Source organism: Haliaeetus leucocephalus, unplaced genomic scaffold (genome assembly GCF_000737465.1).
Source record: "Haliaeetus leucocephalus isolate CR32 unplaced genomic scaffold, Haliaeetus_leucocephalus-4.0 Scaffold152, whole genome shotgun sequence".
Lineage (NCBI taxonomy): Eukaryota > Metazoa > Chordata > Aves > Accipitriformes > Accipitridae > Haliaeetus > Haliaeetus leucocephalus.
Window position 1 is genome coordinate 870,025 of NW_010972588.1, and position 16,716 is coordinate 886,740.

Below are 16,716 nucleotides of genomic sequence, written 5' to 3' on the forward strand. Positions count from 1 at the left end.
GCGGCGGCAGCAGCACGCATGACCCCCGACCCCGGCGCGAGGCGGGAGCTCGCCAAGCTTCCGGTCGCCCCGCCCCGCCCACCGCCCGCCGTCCTTCGGCCGCCACCTCAGCCGTGAGGGGGGGACGGGCGGCCCGGGCTTCCCCTCCGGACGGGGCTCCTCCGTGTGCTGCCGGCCTGCCAGCCTCCGGGACCGGCCGGTCTGCCGTCTCCTGCGGCCGCTGGCGGGACAGGCGGCCTCCGCCCCCCGCTCCTGAGCCCGCACGTTACGGGCCGCGAGCTCGGGCCGTGGTAGGGAAGGGGCAGCGTTTCTTTTGCTCTCGGGTTGTGAGAGCGCGACGACGGCGGGGGAGGGAAGGGCCGTTTTTGCGGGGAAAGAGACACCCGCCCTCGTTTCGGTCCTCTGGCGTCACGGCGGAGGTACTTGCTCTTATCTCCTGCCCTGTAAGGGACTTCTGCGGGCGCGTCTTCACTGAGAAAAAAACCGTGGTACGTTTAGCCCAACTGGAGGCAAATCCTATTAAAGAGGAAGGCGAGAGGCGAGAAGGGGATTGGTTAGGGGTTTTGCGTGATTTATCACGTTAAGGAAAAAAAATTATTCGACCTGTTTGCACAAAATACACCGTGCCCTGCGTGTGCAAGTTTTTTACCTGAAGTTACCTAAAGCTAAAAAATACCCAGAAAGACTCCCGATTTTCCAAGTTGTGATGTTCATGATTGTGCCTCCTCACCACTGTGAAATTACGGCTCAGAAAGTGCTACGTTTTTATTACAGGAAAATCCAAACTTCCTGGTTGGGGTCAAATCCCCACCTCAAACTGGGAACTACAAATTCTTGTTGAGTGCTAGTGTGGAGTGAGATGCTTTTCTGTTTGGTGCAGTCACCAACATTATTTTGTGGAATGTTCAGTTCATCCAGACAAAATACAATTTATAAACTTTTAATATTTTAATTGGGTTTAAAATTACTAAACTGAGAAAACTTTGGTAATCGAAGCCATAAGTTTGTGCTTAACTGTTACGGCATTGCTATTCTACGTTTTTATCAACAGAACCTCCAAAAGAATACCTTGCTGGAAGTATTTAAAAAACATGTAGATGTGGTGCTTAGGAATGTGGTTTAGTGGTGGATTTGGCAGTGTTTGGTTAACTGTTGGACTTGATGATTTCAGAGGTCTTTTCCAACCTAAATGATTCTGTGAAGTACGCTCTCAAGTGCAAAGAAAGGAAATGGATCTGAAGCAGAATCATAAGATGATGGATCAAACTCTCTTGCTGTATAGAACCACCCAATTTGTAGATCTCCTTTACAGTTCTGTCGAAATGCAAATAACTTTCAGATTTGTATATCAACACCTGGAAATATATTTTTCCCTTACCTCCACCTGCTTTTTCCAGCCTGTTAGAATAAAACAGATCACAGAGCAGCTAGGAAAAAAAAGTCTCATCCAAAAAGAATGAGAGGGGGACGGTTGGCTTTTAGCTAGGAAAATAGGTTAGCAATGGAAGTTACTAGGGTGGCCCTGTAAATATTTCTGTATACTACCAGCAAATCCAGAATAAGGGCAAATCCGGGTTAGATTTGCCTTGGCTAATGTATATATGTGCTCTGTATCAGTTTGTCAGTGACATATATTTGTCCACACATGTATGTATATATGAATATGCTGGTATTTAATACATGTTCTTAAAAATGCTGTATATTTAAAAATAATAAACACTGTTTTATACCTTCTGCATTTTAGTTTCTTTTAGAACTTTATAAAATTAGAGCAAAGAAAAAAAAAATTATCTTTTTACCATAACAAGACAATGTAATTAGATGTTCAGACATATGACCCAATCCATCCTTCAAGCAACCTGAGCTCTCCAGTATTTTGGGGGACTACAGGCTTAAATCTTTCACAAAAAAAGGTAGCAGAGGTTCCCTCTCTCCAGCGCAACTATCCCCAGTCAAAGGGGTTACATCCAGTGAGGTTCCTTTAGCGACTACTGGTTTTAGTCCAGACTTCTGCCATATCTTTAGCAGTAACCTGAAAGAATATAAAATAAATGCCAACAACCAAATAAATAAATACCTCAGGTGACCAAATGTGAAGTGCTAAGTGATGATGAAGGTAGGTTGATTAAAATTATCTTAAGATATGCTAGCCTCATTTGAACAACACATATCTTAATGCAGATGAACTCAAGGTTACGCAGGAATGGAGATTTTAGGGCACACCAAGTATGAAGGAGTACATTTTAGAGAGTAGTGGTACGATAAACTCGGGGCTGGGGGCAGTGACGCTGCACAGCTGGCTAAAGATGAGTTTCCTCTGCTGCTGTGAAACCTAGAATAAATGAAAGCTATGAAGAAGAGCGCTGCCCTTGCTAGCAGCAGGCCACAGGCTCATTGCCAACTTCACGAGGCCCCGGTCCTGGCCTGTGGGGCTTGTTAGCAACCTGTGGTGAGAACCTGCCCTGTGAACTGGAGCTTTGTGCCAGACGGCTATTATGAACTGGAGTTTCTCATGGAATAATAGCAAAGGCCTTGAAAATACCATTGAAAACAGAGGACCCAACATTATAAACAGCTAACTGATGGCCAATTACTCCTTGAAAAAACCACAACATCACAAGTTACGAAGATGACTGCTTTGAGCATAAGCAAAGGAAAGCGGCAGCTGAGCTAGAGAAAAACATGGAAGCAGCAGGAGGAGGTTATTTGCTGACACCTGAGAAAGTAATGCTCTTCAGTATCACAAGGTATGCGTATGGCTTAGGAGGTGGAGACCAAAGGCTGCTAGCTGTTCAGAAATCCTCTTATAAAAGGAAAAAATTCTGAATTTGGGGAAACTGTCATCATGGGGACCTGCAGTCATGACGTCTGTGTGGGATTGCCAGGGCTGCAAGCTGCCTGCTCCAGGGGCCCTGCCTCTCCCTGCCTGCTTGCCCCAGGATCCCTGTCTCCTCAGGGGCCTCTTGACCTGCCTGCTTATCAGGACCATGTACATTAGGATTGTGTACATGCGTTCCCCGCCCCCCCCTCAAATTCTGTGTATTTTTCCTCTCTGACACTCTTAAAACACTTAAATAGAGCCTTATTGCATGTAAGCACAGCTTGGCTAATTATGATTCCTGGGTAGAAACGGTGGTTTAATAGATAAGGTTATAATGCAATATAATGGTTAGAAGCTGAAATGAAAAAAAAAAAGAGAACTGAAATCTGAGGTAACTGTGAAGCACTTTATCTAGGATGTGATAGGTTCACTGTCAGACAAGTCTTTAAATCAAGACCGAGAGGCTTTCTATGGATATGTGCTAGCTCAGCTGTAAGTTATAGGCTCCATGCAAGCAACATTTACTGGCGTTCTCTCAGAATTCAGAGAAGTGTGGCTGGATTACCATAACAGCCCTTTGTGGTATTAAAGTTTATGACTTCATTAATCTGTTTTGTAGGAACTTGAACCTCCCATTGAAGTCAATGATAGCTGTAAGATGCTCTGTACTAAGCACAGTCTGTGTCTTACACACTATCAAAGTTGAAACTTTCAGAATTAAGGGGCGCTTTTGAAATGTGGCTGAATACTGTCGAGTTAGTCACTGAAGCCAATGACTGAGGGTTACCTTTGATACCAGCTGACTCAGTGAATTAACCAGCTGCTGCGTTCTCTTTCTTGCATATTTCTTTTCTGGGGAGGAAAGCATGCATGGCTATTTAAAGTATTACACTTCAACATCCTTTCTAGTATCTTTCTCCCAGTGGTTTCACAGTGCTTAGTAAGCATGTTGAAAATCAGGAAGGTCATCTGTTCATTGGTGTTTTATAAGTAAGTAGAGGCGGAACCCCTGGTACTTCTGTCACTCTAAAAATCTTGATTTTGTTTCTTCAGTTGCAAAACCGGTAACGTTGTGTAGCAGACAGTTTTCATGACAGCAGTAAAGAATATCCAAATCTTACTCAACTAAATGATATAAAATATTGGTCAAGCAAAGAAGCTGTCTTACTACTTTTAGGTCAGTGTGTATCTCATTCCCCTTCATTATCTCCAAGATGTTTCTTGCTGGCTGAGCCTTAGAGTGAATTATAGACTGGTTGTAGCCATACTCAAAACTCTTTTAATGTGGCTCTGTTGTTTCACTGAGGTTTTGTTGAGAGTTTTCTAATTTACATACTACATAACCAGTCAGTCTGGGTCACTTGATCCCAGATATTGAAGCAAAAGTGGCTAAACTTTCCTTTACTCTATGCCATGAAGTTGGCTAGTACTAAGATTTGCAATTGTGCTACATGAATTAAGGAGTATACATAACCTTGCAATGAAGCCTCCACAGAACATGAAGATCAATATGGCACGTTCTATTAGGCTCCTCAAATCTCCTAGCATAGTATATGTACTATATATTTTTGTCTGAAAGTTCACTTGTATTGGTAAATGAACTAGCTGAGCTTTTCCTGTTGTTCGTTTGTGTTTGCTGGAAACAGCAGGACATCTGCAGCTAAAATTCCTCATCTGTGAAACTGTTTTCTAATAATTTTTCAACACAGATCTATCTGACAAGCGTCAGGACCTAATGCAATTCCAATCACTTAATAAAACCTGTAATGAGTCATATTTATCAGTTAAACAAAATAGTTGGTTTTATTTCTGGATTTGACATTTTGGAGCTCACAAAAAGCAATGTATTTACTTTTTCTATTTGTAGCACCAGAAGGTGTAAAAAGAATCTCAGGTCTCTCTTAATTCAAACAGATTCAGGGTCACTCATTATTCACAGCTCTTACAAACGCTGGGATGCAGAGAAACTGTGGCTGTTACCTGGAGATGTCCTTGATTTCTATGAAGGCTGCTATTGGGAAATGTGTGTGTTAGTGCTAGCACAATTTTGGCAACCTCTGCATGTCTTGTGAGCTTTGCAGTGTTTTGCTTTCTTACATCTCAGCAGCTGGAATGGAGAGATTTCATGAAAACCCATGAGTCTGGATTTTTAAGCATTTTTCTTCGCTATATGACTGAGACATGTGACCTATGGTTGACAAGAGGTGACTTGAATGCATCCTAAATGCTCAGAAACAGTAAGCAAAAAGAAAAAGCCCAGCTCCAGCTCTTCACACTGCTTTTCAGTAGAAAAATTGTAAAAAATTGGACACTTGGGATTTCCAGTACTGAAGTACAGTCAATGCATTCAGCAGAGACTGTCAGTCGGGTTTCACAGGGTTAGCACTGAATGTCATTACATTTTGCTGGTGTAGTCTTGGCAAGAATCTTCACCAATAATCCATGCTCTGCTAAACCCCTTGAAGCTGCTGTCATTTTCACTATGCTCTTTATTTACTTTCTAGACTGTGGAGTTGCCAACTATAGCTTGTCTTATTGCTATAAAACAATGAAAGAGAGTGTCACATGTTAAGCAGACATTTTTTTGCCAGGTAATTTTCCCAGATCTCATGATAATGAAAGAGAAGAAAAGAGGGACCCTAGGTACAGCTTAAACTGCTAAAAAATATAACTGAATAGTTACTGTAATCTCTCAGACTCTCAAAGTAGCATTCAATAGTCAGAATTCCAGCTAAAATTGCATTTTACTTGTACATAGACTTCAAGACAAATATATGACTAAATATTTGTACTGTGATTCGTGCAATATAATTTCTTATACCAATAAAATACAATTACACCTTAGTCCAGACCATTGCTGTCCAGCATACAGACCACTGGTTAATTGTCTCCATCATTGTCACAACTCAACCAAAAATACTTGCCCATGTCAGACAAACTGCTGATGTACTTGGGGAAAGAACCTACACATGGATGCATGCATACTCAGCAGCAATGGGGGGATTGTAGGAGGGCTCAAGAGTAAACCTGCTGGGTGACAATCCTGAGTAAATCCCGCTGGGTGGTCTTTGAACAGTTTTAAATCCCACCTAGTGTACAGACCCCCACACGTTTAAATCTGTAAGTAGGACCTTCATCTGCAATACCATGCAAAGAACTTGTAGCTAGGAGTAAGTTTTTTGCCCTACTAATTTAATGTTTGAGCACAAAAATGAGGAAGCCACCAAAACAGATCCTTAATTAGCTATGATACCAGAAGCAGCTTTAGTATGGACATGGCAGATAGTACGATTACCAGAAAATTTTTATTCTCAGATTAATTTTTTTCCAAGTTGCTTGTCAGCATGCAAGGTTCCATCAGCAGCCCTGGCACTGCTCCATTGGGTATGACTGGTCCCATAGGCTGGTGGAGCACGGTCTGGCCAGGGATGAAACACCAAGCTAGACCCATCCTCTAATCCCAACGTGGGGCTGCTATTACCCTTCATGGGGCTGAGTACTGGAGCCCACCCCTAGTGCTGTCATCTGTTGGGTACCCGGGGAGGGAAGAAAGGAACCTGCCTAACCTAAGTGCCCCAAGGACAAGGAAAAGACAAGCAGAAGATTCAGAAAAGGAGTCTGGAGACCCAGACAAGGGGAAGGGAAAGGGAAAACTCTGACCGAGAGCTGTGAAAGGAACATTGGCCTAGAGAGATGATGGTTCGAGAGAGAGATCATGGCTGTGACAAAAGGAAGGAAAGCCTGGAGCTAGCACAGAAAATGGAATGGGGAATTGGAGAAGGTGTGTTTGACAAAGGGAGGGGAATGTGTGGGACAGACTTTTTAATAGGGCCTGTAGTGATAGGACAAGGGGTAATGGTTTTAAACTGAAAGATGGTAGATTTAGATTGGACATAAGGAAGAAATTTTTTGATAAGGGTGGTGAAACACAGGAACAGGTTGGTCAGAGAGGTGGTAGATGCCCCATCCCTGGAAACATTCAAGGTCAGGTTGAATGGGGCTCTAAGCAACCTGATCTAGTTGAAGATGTCCCTGGTCTTTGAGGGGGGTTGGACTAGATGACCTTTAAAGGTCCCTTCCAACACAAACTATTCTATGATTCTATGATTCTATGAATTTTAAAATAGGGGATGAACAATGGGACCAGGACTAGTCAGAGAAGGAGACAGAGAATCACTGATCCCTGTCACAGATAGGTGGAGCTGGGAGATAACTCTGGCAGGAAGTAAGGCTGCAAGAGATAATTGGGATAAGCTGAGTGAGAAGCAAGAGAGAATCAAGGAATCGTGCATGTGGAGGACAAAAGCAAGAGGTAAAACAGGGTAAGGACCTGGAGTGGAAAAACATGAGTACTGGGGCAAGGAAATAGTTAAAAGAGATTAACAAAACAGATGGACAAACTCCAAAACTCTGCAGTGCAATCCCAAAATGAGTGGGCAGCACAAATATTTTGATTGACATGCAGAGACATTGCTGCACACGCTCCAAAGAAAACTATCGCACTATGTTCAACATTTACAAACAAAGAGCTGATTAAGTAGTTGATGAGTTTGGCAACAGACTTTTATTTGCTCTTGCAGCATGTTGGAGTGAACCCCCTCTACATGGAATGAATTATGACTGTGTTGTGGAGAAGGATGAGATGGAGTAAGCCAACAAATGATTAGACAACGAGCACAATTGAATTATTTGAAAAGGTGCAGAACATGGAGGATAGAGCGCTTGGTAAATGAAGAGAGTAGGTCAAAGGACTCATAAAGCTGTACATTATAACGATGGGGCTGAAAGTACAAAAGCACTACTTCAAATGTTTCAAGCCAGTGTCAGTACTTAACATCAGCCATCTTTCAGTACTTCTCTCAAACTGCTTCATGAATTTTTATCTCTAGATTCATAGAACCTATTAATAAGCACCTGCCAGAGCTCTTATACCTTTGCAGTCTATCATGCAGGAGAAAAAAGAAAATCCAGCAGCTTCTCCAAAACCAAAGCAATAAATAAAAAAGCTGATATGTATTTCCATTCATCTTACTAAACATTTCACAAAAATCCTTTTCCATACTTACAAGAAAGTGATACTTACGGAAACAAATGGCATTATTTCTTCTGGGGTTTGGGGGGTTTTTTTGGAGGAGGAAAGCTGCTTTTAGGGTTTGAATCTGTGGCAGAACTGAATTTTCCCTTTCCTTGGAAATCCTAAATCAGTGCCTTTGAACTCCAAACTCTTCAACTTCCAATGGCATGCTCTCAAAAATATGTTGGAGAGTTGTATTCATTCTTACTCTGTCATCTGTTCTAGTAACGTGCCCGGAGATGATGCCATGTCTGATCACTGTTAGATGCTGAGGACATATTGGAAAACATAGATATAAATTTCTTACAGAAGGTGGTTGGGTTTTTTTGTGATCTGTAATAGATAGCGTACTAGAGACCTCAAATGGTTATTGCAGGTCATCTGGGAGGGGTTGTGGGAGGAAGGCAGAGCTGGAATTGTAATAGCTGCCTGTGGGAAATTAAGGAAGTGGAAGTTATCCTTACTGCTATATGCACATTAAATAGGAGCATGATGCAAGGTCTTCAAGCTCCGCAGGGAGAGAGCAATATATTATAACCTGAGTAACCTGATAGCAAGATCACAAGAAAATTGTGTCATTGGCTCCCAAAGCTGATGCAAATCAAAACAGCTTTTGCAAAGATAGACTAGAGCAACTAAGTCTCTTCCCCCACCCCGATAAAAAGATCGCAGGAATCATGTTTTGTGCATAATATGCTGAGTAACAATGTGCAAAGACTCCATATTTATTAGCTCTTCATTAGGAGAACTAACTATAAAGATGCTGCAATGGCATTAAGTACACTCATTTCGTTGCACCTTTTTCAATTGTATGGATCTCAAAACTTGTTTGTAGTACTGGTAAAGGGATTTTTTCCATTCAGTTGTTACCTTAATTGCACCATTTTGCATTCTTTCTCCTTGTTATACATCCTGCATCTTTTCCTGACAATCTTAAGTTGGTCAGTTGATAAGTAGCTCCCGCTCTGTTTTGACCTTTCCCAGGAGGATATTGGATTTTGTATCAAAAAGCTGTAAATTATTATTCTGCTGAAAATCACTCTACTATTGGCATGCTTCTCACATCTTTTCCATCAATGGGAGAATAATATATGTTTCCACTTTTCCAGTTTCAACCTGTACTGATAAGATCTAAATACAGACAAAAAAAATTATTTCTGTTATTTTTATTCTTATAGCAGGAAATTCAGCTTTCTAGTAGCTGGAGTCCCTCCAGACTTCTAATTTGTCTGGTTTCTCATTGCTACTATGTTTTGCAGTTAATTACAGTTTCCTCTTTATTGGTGGCTGTGATTAGGCTAGCTGTTGCCACCCTTGCATCACATGCTGAGACACACAATAGGACTCCGTATCTGTAAAACTAAATTATTTCTTTATGAAAAGAACCAATTAAAGAGGTTCTGCAGGTGCAGCCAATATTTAGATGCAAACATGCAAACAGTTTAATTTCTGGGTATCTACAGAAAACTTATCCCCCCTCAACTTCTTATCTTTCCCATCCACTTATGTGGAGGGTTCCGAAGATACAGAAGTCTTGCAGAACCCCAAGCCATAGCAGAGCCAAGCTCCAGGGACCTGATGGTCTTTAAGAATTTAATTCAATTGGATTTCCAACATCTGCGCATTCCTTCTGCAGCAACATCTCTTTTGGCAGCTCCCAGTAGTAAAGCTTGTCTTGGAGACGGGCCATCACCAGCACTCTCACTCCCCCAGTCCGATTTCAAATGTTTACTTCCAAAGTGTTGGTGATTCAAAGATCGCCAGTTCGATATGACTAGTCTCGATTGCATTTGAGTACTATGTTAACAAACGCAGTTAAGTTTAAAAAGCAGCACCATGCCACTTCAATCCATATGAACTATACCTATGTGGAACAGTCTTTGCAATACCATTTGCAATGTCGTCATGAATCTACTAAGCATTAGATCATCAGCAAGGCAGCTACTTATCTGAAATAGAGATTGATGTTCACATAGAAATAGCTAGAGTAACAGGCCTTGTTACTCTTTTTTATTCTACTAGACAAATCATGAACTTTGTTAATCGCTTCATCCACTCCTGAAATGGAGCAACACTTTAATGAACGTGTTGCATGAAACAAGTTCTGGCTGAAAGTGAAGAAGGCTGCTCATTGGGACTGAAATGGCAATTCAGGTCAGACAATTAATTATCCAAACTGGAGTTTGACCAAGATGCTGCTATTCTTGTGATACATGTCATGGGATAGCTCATGATCAAAATCTGTTGTAACCTTGACTTCAATTTTAAGCTCCCTTCTTTATACTTAGTCTCCACCTGGTACCAGGAGGGTACAAGCAGCTCTGTTCTTCCTCAGAGCAAAGGGTGTCATCTACTGAAGCACCAGAAGTAACTTTAGATATTTACCTATTTTTCTTGGATGTATCTTATCTAGGTATTAACTAAGGCTGATATTGCTTGGTTTCATGACCAAAGACTCAGAGGTGTTTCTGGCTAAAATGTAACTCCACTTGAAACTGAAAAAAATGCTCAAATGAAAGTATAAGACAACTTTTCCTTGTTGTTCCCCCCCAAACCCCCACCCTCAGAATTAAAAATCAGAGATCAAATTAAAATTATATATGATGCCAACATTTAGAAGTGTCTACAGATTTAGAGGTATCTAATTATGTCTGTAATATCCATTCAAGAATAGAAAAGAAAGTAGAAAAAAGGAATTAAAAGTTGTTCAAAAGCTACTAGTATGATACCATTTGACTGACATTAGTAAACAAATGGAATGATTTTACAGAAGGAAGGGATCTAGATACAGGTATTTATTGAATTGCAGCCTCTGACAAATAATAAAGGAAGGAATCTTGAGTATATGTAATGTGATTAGGAAGAGATGAATATATTAAATTAGGATTTTTGAATGCAGCTGATGTCTTCAAGATGACCAAGAAAGTGCTTAGAAGTTATGGTAATACACTGATACGGAGCTGGGCTGGAAAGGAATTTAAAACCCATAAACAATTTTCCTGCCAATCAAGATTACATTTCCCAATGTGAACTGCTTCTGAACTGAGACTGAAAATTCCTCTATTATTCTAAAAATAAGGTTAACTAGAAATAGCACCAAGACTGTAAAAGAAATGACAGATGTGCAATCAGGAAAAGATGATAACAAGAATAAGCTTTACAAGAATCACAATTCCAGTTAGGAATAACAGAAGAGGTCTCCCTTTGTGTAAATGACATCTTTACCATGATAATTTCTGTCTGTCACAATCTACTGTAGTAAAATTCATGCAATCCAGTAAATTGCAGCTTTGTAGCTGCAGCCTCCATAGATATATTTGCATGAGTGCTCTGCAGTGACAGGAATAGAATATATGGCATAAAAAGTTACCAAAAATAGACTTGTCGAGTCACTGGCCAAATGCTACCCATTGCTTTTGGGAACAGAGGGTGGCAAGAAGCAGAGGCTGTCAGTGCAGTGAGTGTGACCATTCCTGCTGCTCTGGTGGGCTGCTCTCCTGCCTTCACAGCCCTGCAGGTGGGAAGGAGTGGGTTGGAAGAACAACCGCTTTCTGCAACATTAGCTGCTGTCAACCTCCTAAGTCATCATCAAATCACGTAATGTTCTTTGTCTGTGCTTTGCCAGTGGGAGGGTGACTTATCACAGAACCATAACGGGATAAGCAGTGTTGACGGGACTAGAGATAAAATTCTTCTGCACGTAAGAGGTTCATATTTAATTCCTGTGCTCTGTAGACCTACTATGTGATTTCTGCTGTATGGACAGGAATTGGCCCTTTCCCAAGTACAGATATATATGAAATTGTATGACGTTCCCATTTTCATGGTGCTTGTATACTTTTGCATGTGAATAAATTAAACATCCCAACATACTAAGAGTTCCAGATGTTATCACACGGTTGTGCATATCAATGCCAAGTTACAATCCTATCTTGAGTCAGAAGTCTGCACTAGGTTGTGGCATGGCACAAAGGACAGAAGTGAGAAGTGTTTTCAAGTCTTGCACATCTGTCAAAATATGCTCTCAAATACTGTCCTGGATACTGTATCATCGTTATGATATTAGATTATGTTGCATTACTTTATCTGAAACCGGATATGCAAACCTATAGTTAGTTATTTTTATAACTGGTGCTAATTATTCTATCCTGCATTTCGTACTGTACACAATAATGTAATTACATTTCTCAGACTCTGTACAGTATAAAATTTTATCTTGTCATAGACTTGATCTTGCAGCACGGGATACCTCTGCCAATGAAAATCATGAGAGGATTTTGTGTACACTGTATATGCTGCTCCTATGCAACTTTCTGTATTACAGTTTTAAAAAATAAGCCAGGTGTTGTGTTATCTTACTGTGCCTCTCTCTAATGTAGCGAATCTGGGAAAGTGTAAGAATAAGCGTTTTCCTTCTATTTTTATTCAATATGCTTACCAAGTAGCAGCAGAGAAATTAATATATTTCAGTAACACAGGAAAAGAGACATTAATACAAAGGCACAGAAAACAATCTCAGAAAGCTTTAGTTGCAATTTACCACCTTCTTCCTAGCATGGCCATATTCAGTATCTGACATCTCTAGAAATTCAGATATTTTATCAGTTAGCCATAGACCATAGCCAGATCCTTCAAAAATGATTTGAACTGACAAAAATTATGCAAACTTGTTAAGGCAGGTTTGTATTGTTCTCTTTTACTGTTTTAGTATCAAAACCGGCAGTAGATGGGCTTTTCATTGTTTTCAGCCATTCTTGAGTAAGATTTTACCATCCAAAGGTTTAGGCATATAATACAAGTTTAATTTCTGTCTACTTAGATTATTATACTCTTCCCATAGCATCTGAAAACTGTGCTTAGGCCATGGTGGGGCAGGGAGCAAGGCCATGTGTGAGACAAATGATCCCAAGCTTCTGTTTCCTCTTCCTTTGGCCATTAGGAAGAAACTTGGTTTAGTAAACAGCCCTTTGACTGGACTTGAGAAAAACTGTATCCCATTTCTTACACTACGAGTGAGATGTTATGTGCATCTGCATAACCCATATTATGCCTGATTTTTTAATTTTTATTTTTTTTTATATCTTTTAAATGGTCAGGGTATTCCTCTGTGTCTGTGAACAGCTTCTACCACAATGGATTTAGGCTTGCAGTCTCTAAGCATTATTATGAAAATAAAAATAGTAGACAGATAAAAGGTCATTATTGGAGGTTATTTGCTCTTAGATATAAGACATAAATTTACAAGGTTACCTGCACAACACAGACTCCCTAAGATATTTTTTGCACTTACTACTTATTAAAGAGGCAAGATTAGCAGAGTTGTAGTTGTTTATAGTATTGATACACAAATACCGTTGCACTTGACAATGACCTTCAACATTTGCAGTGGTTTGTCTCATTCTAAACTGATTTGATTCTTTCTCTCACCTAGGGAAAATAGAAAAATAAAATAATCATTGAGGATGATATTTTCAAAATGAAGAAAAAAAAAAGCTTGAGCATTACCAAGCTTCTCAAAAGATCACACTAAGCATGGGAAATTAATAAAAATAGGAGAATATATGTTATACCTTGTTCATTTTATTTCTCTACTTAATGTAAGCCTTGTTAGTAACTGATGTGCTGTCTTGCTCAGCCCTCATTTATTTGGTACAGAAGTTTATATGAAACAACCCAACTTTGGGGCAGGATGGAGAGGCACGTGTGTGATTCAGTTCTGTGACACAGATGAAGACACCTTGAGAAACCTTCTGTAAGGTTGTTCTCAGAGGTATAGTTGGTTCATTTGCCTGTGCCATTTTCAAAGCTGTGTAGTAGCATGTTTTCAGTTTACCTGCACTTATGGAGGCATTTTCCATAGAGGCATGTGGTTGGATCCATAGTCTGTATTATTCAGCCTTTACTGTTGGGAACCCGCGAGATGCTTTGGGAGCACGGAGAGGTACCGCAGTACACAAGTGAGGCATACACAGTGTGCGCTGTGACTCGCTGGTCAAAGGAGCCCAGGAGCAACGAGGCCAAGTGTAGAAAACCACCGTGATGTGTCATGCACCATGGCTTGTGCTATGGCACTGAACTGAAGTAGTGACGTATCTTCTGGGTGGTTCAGTCACAAGCAGGGCTGCTCAGGGCAGAGCATCCTACCCACTGGTCAAGGCAGGATTTTTACAGAAGGAAAACTGCACAGCAGTGTAATGAAACACATATCATAAGGCATTTGTGTCCAGAGGAAAAAAAAGCAGGAAGAAAGCAGTAAGGTCTCACTGCCTAAGTTGTCTTCATCTTGGCATTACTTGACATTTGAATTCTTTCCTTTACAGCCCGAGTACCATCCAAAGAAGGTTTGTTACCAGCCAAGTGCATCGCCTTGTTTCCCAGTACACCTCTTGGTACCCTCTGTTGTTACTAGCTGGGTCCATCCAAATTCACGTGGATACTACAGACAATGCTAGCAGATCTACACATCAGGCTGCAACGTTTGAGTTCGAAAGTCCTGTAGACCTTTTGCGACCTTAAATGCATGGACTCAAAATACTGAAAACAGAGGCAGATAACTGAACTATTACCTATTTTCTGCTATTTAGACTCTTTAGCAGCTCCAGGTGACTATAGGGTTTAAAGGACTCTGACATGTCAAGTCACAGGGGCTGGAGGAATGTTTTGTTTTTTTTTAATCCCGAATGGGTACTTATTTAGATGACAATCATATTTCCAAGAATAGGTCAGCATGCTGGGATGCTTAATAACGATAATTCTCAGCTGTATGTGCAGGCTTGAGCTGTCAGACTGAGTTGTGACATAGCTTTCCCTGCGGGCCCCTGGGAGTGATCATAAGGTTTTCAGTCTTCTTCTGAGGCACAGAACAGCAGTTCAGTGGAGAAGGAGGTCCCACGTAGATAATTTGCTGTGATTGCAGTGGGATGGACTGGCATTGGTGAAACTCAGTGCTGCCTAATTGGCAGCTTTAACATGATATAAAATCTTTTCTGTCTTTCCCCAAACAAGAAAATGATAAAGAACCTGGTTGCAAATGCCAGTTCCTGCATTAGGACTCCAAAAGGAAGCCTATGGCTCCATACTTGTTGAAAACGGGGCACGTGATAGCAAGATCATGGGCTTAAGATGCGCTGGAGATATATCCTGACTAGTAATATTAATGATCTGCTTTTGACCTGCCAAGGTCAGCCTCACAGACCTCATCGAGATGAAGGATTTGGGGGCACAAAACACCTTGAGCCCTAAAAATCCTCACCAAAAAAAGCTTTTAAGTATTGATTTGAGCTTGAGAGAGTTCTTTTTAGGCTGAGTGAAAACTGAAACCTCAATCTAATTTATACCAAAAAAGCATCTTCCAAATCAGTTACCACATTTTCTAAGGGAAGAGCAGTTTGACATGGCATGACTACATTTCTTGTGTGATGAAGGCAGTTGGCGTAACACAACCAGCTGCCTTGTAGCATATTATTCCTTATGTGGTAACATCAGAGCTCACTCAAATTCAGAGTTTATTTCTGCAGGAAATAACGTTCAAAACTACAATTTTGTCTCAAATGAGAAAGAATGAACAATATTTCAAAATTTGCTTCAAAATAGAAACATTTTTTCTTGTTTGGAAACATTAAAATAATCTATGAAAACATTGTTTTGCCATCACAATATTACCATAGCTTATTAACTCCATATTACAGTTATTAAAGTAAAAATGAATCATTTAAATCTTACAGAAATAAAATACATCAGCCTCCATTTAATTTAATGTTTTGATTATTTCTCATAGACTCTCAAATACATCAGTCTGGTTTTGCAGAACAGTTTGATTTCCTAGATGAAAAATTTTTTGGGTGGAAAACAGCTCCCGCAGAAAATTTTCAGCATGATACAGAAAATACTGTTTTATTTTATAAAACGTATTATTAACGAAGGAGTATGACCAGCTCGTGAACTCGCAGGCCACAATCTCATCTTTACCCAGTTCTTACGAAAACATCTGCACGCCTTCCACGTAACGCGTTTCAGGAAGTGGCTTGGGTTTGGGCAACCGCGCCGTGGGGATGCCGGGTGGCACTTGGCAGTCACGTCTGCTTGTGTACAAAGTAACTGCTTATCTTCTGGTATTACCACAGCCTGGCAATCTCTGACCTATGGACAATGGAAGGAGACGACACACGGGTGACAAACATCTGTCTTATCTCAACACAGGCTAAAAAATTCATCAGGGAAGGCTATTTTCCCTCTTTGCTGGAGACTTCCAGATGGTGCCCGAGCGGGCTGCCTTAGCAGAAGGAAATTAAGTCCTTGTGTCCTCAGAGAGCTCAGTGACACTAGGGGAGAGTCTTCTCGGTTGAGCAGCAGATTTGATAACATGTAGGTTTCTCTCCCGACGTTTAGAGGGCCCTTAAAGGTTACCGCCATTTTCACACCCCAGTGGGTACCGCCTCGGTGGAGTCCCTCACTGCCCATCTGCATCCTCAGACTCCTGGAAAAGGCGAGCGGTAGCAGTTAAACCACCTACAGCACTTCCCGGGTATTGGTATTTATAACCACAGCGTTTCAGAAAAAAAAAAAAAAAAACCCCAAAACCCCAAATCAACACCACTTTTTGGGAGGGACCAATTTATTCAAAAAAGAAGGTTGTTAACGTTTCTCCTCCAGAACCTGCCCTCGATTTACCGCTCCCGGCTACGGCCACCGCGGACGTGCCGGGGGTCTTCCCGGTCTTATCTTTTGGGTCTCCCCCCGCTGGGGGCTCGCCGGGGGAGGCGGGAGCCCGCGGACCCTCCTGCGGCGGCACTGCGGCTGCCGGCAGGCCGCGGGGAGGCTC